A 6735-nucleotide genomic window follows, 5' to 3' on the forward strand; every position below is an offset into this window, starting at 1 on the left:
CCCCCCCCTCCACACAGTTACACAGGGTTTAACTGTGTAACAAAAACAGTAACTACTGGAGGAAGTACGCAGGTTTAGCCGCATGTGTACAGAGAAAGTAGAGTCAATGTTTCAGGTTCAACAGCCCTCCTTCAGAACTCAATGTTTGCCTGCTGTACGTTGAAATTTATTTTGGCTCAGACAATATGGCTAGCTTTTAGCCCTTTGCTATAACTGTGTTGACCTAATGTAACGTACTCAAATATGGTAATGAAACTATCAAACTAATTCAAAAATAGTTTCAGAATTTTAAGATATCCAGTTGTCTTCTCGCATAATTCTACATCATTGGATTCTTTTTAAACTTGCAATGTCTGTTGCTAGTCTGCAAAAGTATCCATTTTGGTCTATGGTCATTTGCTGAATATGCTGTCTGTCTGTTCCTGTCATGTCCTTTTCACATACTCATTATTTTGTTAAATTTTACATGCTTTTTGAAGTGTTCAGGCATAGTGAGTGGCTTTATGTTCCAATAAAAGGCAGCAATTTTTAATTTATCAATGAATTCAAGTTTACGATGGACAGAAGATGTGAGGGAGGCTGGCAAAGGGTGCATTGAAGTAGTCCAGTCTGGACTGCAATCAACAATGCATTGAAGATGGTACATTCGCAGCAGATGAGCTGAGACAGGGATGGAATGCGGGATGTTGTGGAGGTGGGGCATTTTTAGTGCTGGTGCAGTTTCAGTGCTTCCATGGCAGTGATATAAATGTAAAAACATTGGCATTGATATAGGAGAGTGGAAATTGTGCAATAAGTATGTCTTCATCTGCATAATGGATGCCGCACTTGGAGCATGTCTTATGGAGAGCAAAAAGGAAAAAAAAACAAAAATGGACTTAGAAGTGACAATTAATATTTTTGCCATGCAAGTACCAGGCAATGACCATGGCCAACAAGAATGAGTCTTAATCATTTCCCCTTGATGTTCAACAGCATTATTGTGGAAGTTACCATTGACTGACTAGAAGCTGAACTGGACCACCTATTTAAATAGTGTCTGCAAGAGTAGGTCAGTGACTGAGACCTCTGTGGTCAGTTACTCACCTCGTCTTCCCAACACATGTCCGCTGCCTACAAGGCACAAGTCAGGAGAATGACGGAATACTTTCCACTTGGCTGGGTGTGCAGCTGTAATAGGACTCAAGGTTCAACAGCATCTATGGAAAAGCAGACTGTTCAATTGGTGTCCCGTCCATCACATTCTTTTTGGGCAGCTCCTGAAGGATAACTTTTTCTTCCTGTGTAGTGGTGTAGGGCCTGAAGTGACTAAACAGGCCACTGCTGCATCTGTACATCCTGCTACATGTTGGGCAGCTTGTGCTTGCTGGAACTGGTGAATGGGATGCTTGGATTTTTGCATGGTCCTTCCGCTGTTTGTGCCTAGCCTCCATTTGAGTCCATCGGAGATGATCTCCTTTGCAGATACACCTTCTCAATTTTGGTTGGACTTGGGTTTGAGATTCCCACGAGTTAGTGGGAGTATTGAAACGTTTTTCAGGGATGCTTCTCCCCATCTGCCTGGCGTGACGAGGCTCAGAGTAGAGCGCTCATTTCAGAGTTCTTTGTCACATGCAGATGATGTGGCCTGCTCCATACAATCAAGGGCAGTAATCATAGGGCCTGAGCCCTATGCCCTGCTGTCCCTGACCCAAGCACAGTTGGGACCACTAGAGCCATGGACCATCTGCCTGATGCAGATGATTAACTATAACTAGTGTCTCAATGCTAGGGATTTAGCCTGAGAGAACACTGATATTGGAGCGCCTCTCAGATCAATCGATTTGAAGAATTGTGTAGAGACATAGCTGGTGATATTTCTCAAGGAATTTGAGACATCTGCCTGTTTTCCATGACTCTGATCTCAGAAGGGCTCGTAATGCACTGTTCTTCATGTAGTCAAAAGCTGCACTGGCAGTCTGGAGGTGGTGTCTGCTCTTGCTAAGAGGAGGGTTTGCGAGATATGATCTACACTGTCCAGTAGCTTACCTTGGATTTGACAGGGGACAGTGTTGCATGGTGTGAGGGGCTTGTCGATGACTTCTGTGTTCCAGAGCCCATTCTCGCATGTGTCTCCATGAACCTACCGATGATGACTTGGAACTCGGTTCAAGTGCGTGTGCACAAGGAATGTCTGTATACTGTCAGCAGACATTGGTATGGTTTCTGGTCTGATGGCGAAGCTTTCTTTTTGTCCTATATGTTAGCTCTGCTCCAGCAGGAATATTAATGAATATGGAGTACGCTGTTGCAGCAAGGAAGAGAGCTGGTGCAATGACAGTTTTGCCTGACCACAGTGTACACGCAAATTGGGTTAGTGAGGGATCGATTGGAGCTTGCATCCGGATGTGTAGTAGGCACTGATTAATAGAGGCAGCACTGTGTTGCATCTACCAGATGCACTGAATATCTCACTAAGGCTTCTTAGTTATCACCGTCCAAACCCATAATCTCTGTGATCCACCAACAAGTTCCCAAGCAAATTATTCATCATCCAGACTCATGTTTATTCCATAGCCTTGTGTAGGGTATGGGTGTCACTGGCAAGGCAGGCACTTTTGGCCTATCCCTCATTTCCCTGGATCTGGTTGTTCTCCAGACCATTTCTAAGGATAGTTAAGAGTTAAGTGCCACATTGCTGTGGGTCTGGAGTCATATGTAGACCAGACCAGGTATGGATACTAGATTTACTGAAAGAACATTAAGCTAGTTTTGGTTTTACAATAGTCAACAATTAACGTTAGACTATCCTTGGAACGATGTCACCATTCCTTTAATATTGCTGGGTCAAAATTCTGGATGCTATCCCAAGCAGTACCTTGTAAAATAAAGGAATCGCCTTCTAGTAACTGGGAGAATGGCCATTTTGTCACATTGTTTTTGTACTGTCTTTTTTTTTGTGACTGCATTACATTTAATGTTCTTACCTTAAAACTGTCATTGTGATCCCACATCTGCGCAATTCTGACACAAAACACAGCTTTGGCATATTCGTAGCCTTGATGCATTCCCACATTCCTCTCCTAAGTAAACCTTAGTATTTGTATTGTTGATTTAGTCCACAGTATTATGTTATTATTGTAGTGGAAACTATGGAGGCCACACATTGGGCACCTAAGCAGTGGTGCTTATGAAAGATCTGGTGTCAGAATCTAATTTAAACTTTGACACTTGTTTCCAGTGCTACTTGAATCCTATCCATGGATTCAGAGACACCAGTAAAAGGATATCACCAGGGCTCCCTAACAAATAAAAAGTGAGTTTATAGAACCTGATGCTCAAACAGATAGAGAACTACTACCCCTTTTATTATGCAACTCCATTGTTAACCACTCTGCCTCACTCAGTTTGATATGGAAGGCCAGCAGACCACCTATCTACATTCTCATTTCCATTCCATGGGTATCTGCCTCTTGGAACTGGTTGATTTCAAGCTTGCTTTGCCATATAGTAAGATCATGGCTGATCTGATTTTAACCTCATACATCATAGTATCATAGACGTGACCTGGTAGTGTGAAAGTCTCAGTCTCCATCTTACTTAAGTCATCTTGCGGCATGACACACTGAGGGGGAACATGCTGTAGTTTACATCCAAGTTGTTTAGCTTGAGCCTGGATGCACAAGTATCTATTTGAAATATGCGAAGGTATCAGAAGCTGTAGTACAAGTCTGCTGAATACTTCAGTATTATGTTACCCAATTATTGTTCTTGTGTTATGGGAATTAACATAAGTGTTACCTCATCAGGTATGGATACCTTTTTTAAAAAGCCCATTACTGCATCTGTGGGATATCATGAGGGCAACGCTCATCTGGGTGAACAAAAGCAGCTGTTTATGAAGGAACAGTTTCCAGATATCGCACTACTGTCATAGCATGGTGGTAAACAGCAGACCTGCTTGTAAAAGACACCAAGATCTTGTTTGCAGTTCCCTAGCTTAAAAGTAAAACTGACAGTCAAAGAATACTGTCAGTTTAACCACAGAGCCCTCCTAATCTGGGGAAAAAATACTGCATATCCAGTCACAAAGCATGGAAACAGACCTTTGGTCCAACCAGTCCATGCCAACCATATTCTCAAACTAAATGAGTTATCTTGTAGCTGTGCACTTTGCATCCAAATTGCTAAATGTGAGCCCAGACGTACTTGTTCCTGAGACTGTAATGTATGTAGATAAAGGAGTGTAATAAAAGTTAATTGAATCTTTCTGTACTATGTTACCTATATCTCATTCACCTATTACAGGAACTAGATAATTATCACTAGAATACCCTGTTGAAGGTATAAAACAACATTTTCGATATCTATAGGAAATTGGGATGGCAGAACATATTTTGCATAAGTGTATCCAGGTTTAAAGAAACAACCTGTAGGCATTATACTTTATCACATCACAGATCAAGACAGCACTTCACCACCACCTCAAGGGTGAGAAATACTGGCGTGGCTGTCACATTTCCAATTCAGGAATGTTTTTTTTTTAAAAAGTAGCTTGCATGCATGTGTTGTTGGTAAATTGGATATGGAATGATAGCGATATCAAACTTGGATGAGATCGAATTGAAGAACCAGAAATACAGAAGAGCAACTTAGGGTCTGGGAAACGAGCCTAAAACCAAAAAGGTGGAAGGAAATTGGTTTGAATTTTTTCTCCCCAGAGACACAAACTGATGAAAAGGCGCTCATTGTAGTTCAAATCGTTGTTTACTCTGCTCTGGCATTGAAAGCCCGAAATACTGCTTAGGTCTAACTTGGATCAGCTTCTTCTGTTCCTTTTCTGTCAGCCTTGAAATGTTTCCTAATTGCTGTTTAAAGCTAATTTGTACTTATTCCAGAGAGGGTTCATCTTTAAGAAAAATTATAACTGAATGCATGAACAGACTGCTAAATCATATGCAACGGGTTTAAGTGGCAGTCTTGTTAAAAGTAGAATTCTAAGTCAAAATATTCAAATTAGGTGATCATTTCTGCAGAGGTTTCAGCCTGCTGTTGGAATATTGCTGAGCAGAATAACTCCTCACATACAAGATTACTGTTTACAGTAGGATGCATTTTTTTGGGCAGAGGTAATATAGCTAAATCAAGCCTGAGATTTGAATAATGCAGGTTTAGCTCTAGCTTTGAAGTTGTGTTCGAAAGAGAGAAGTTATTTTAAATGTCAAAATTATCTGGTGTGTCTAATGTAGTGATGTTTTCCCAGCTACCTTATGCAAGAGTACATGAGTAGAGATGGAACTGTATTCATGGAGAGTGCGACTGGTGCAGGTGGTCTTATGAATTCTTTTTTAAAAGAATGTCTGCTCAAATTGTGCCAATGTGGTGCATTGTAAAGTTAATTTTCTGTATTTTTGTTTTGTCATTTTACTCCATTGCCCAGTAGTTCTCTCTTAATGATTTATAGCAGCATCAAAATATTTCAGTCACAAAGTATTATTTCAACTTGTATCATTGTAACAACCAATTGTTACCACTGGAGCTTCCATATCAGCTAAGCAAACTTTATAGTTGTCTCCATGGAAATATCTGCAGTGACCTTATTTGCTATGCAAACTCCCAAATAAAAGCAAAGTACTGTAGATGCTAATGATCTGAAATAAAACGAGAATGTTCATGAGAAATTCAGCGGGTCTGGCTGCATTTGTGGAGCGAGAAGCAAACTTAACATTTCAAGTCCAATATGGCTGTTTATGGAACAGAAAGGGATTGGAAAATAATGATTTTGTCTTGTTGGGAAAGGAGGAGCAAGTGAAACCAAAAAATAATTTTCCAGCCTTTTTAAGTCAGACCTTTAATGCCAGATCTGCTGAGTTTCTCCAGCATTTTCTGTTTTATCTCAAACAAATTCTAAATTTGTTTGAACAACTGTAAGCCGTAAATTTTTGATTCCTGTTTTTTTGCATCCCCCACCAACTCCAATATGACAGGCTACACCTCAATTCTTTCTTTGTTGGTCAATGAAACAGTGATGTGATGATTTTACAGCATGTCAGTAGGTTTTATCATTGAATATCCAGTCATACAGCATGGAAACAGACCCTTGGTCCAATCAGTCCATGCCAACAATGTTCTCAAATGAAACAAGTCCCGCTTTCCTGCACTTAGCCCATATCCCTCCAAATCTTTCCTATTCATGGACTTATCCAAAGGTCTTTTTAAACATTATAACTGTACCTGCATCCACAACCTTCTCTGGCAGTTTATTACACACACTAACCACTCTGTGTAAAAAAAAACTAAGGCTATCCCATATGTACTTTGTAAATCTTTCTCCTCTCACCTTAATAATATGCCCCACTAGTCTTGAACTTCCCATCCTCTGGAGATACCCTTATCTACGCCCCTTATACCTTTATAAACCTTCATAAAGGTCACCCCTCAATCTCCTATGCTCCAGTGAAAAACGCCCCAATGTTTCCAGTCTATTTTTATATCTCAAACTCTCCATTCCTGATGGCATCCTGCTAGATGTTTTCTGAACCCTCTCCAGTTTAATAACATCCTTCCCATAACAACAAGACCAGAACTGCACACAGTACTCCAGAAGAGGTCTTGTTAGTTGTGCTATTTTCCTTTCTCTCGAGTAGCTAGGCACAGGTTTAGTTTGGATCTTATTAAGCCATCCTTGTCAATGTAGTGCTGACTTTTAGACACAGGACAAAGATACTTAAATGGTTGTGCTTGGATATCAGTTAA

Source organism: Chiloscyllium plagiosum, unplaced genomic scaffold (assembly GCF_004010195.1).
Source record: "Chiloscyllium plagiosum isolate BGI_BamShark_2017 unplaced genomic scaffold, ASM401019v2 scaf_8534, whole genome shotgun sequence".
Classification (NCBI taxonomy): domain Eukaryota; kingdom Metazoa; phylum Chordata; class Chondrichthyes; order Orectolobiformes; family Hemiscylliidae; genus Chiloscyllium; species Chiloscyllium plagiosum.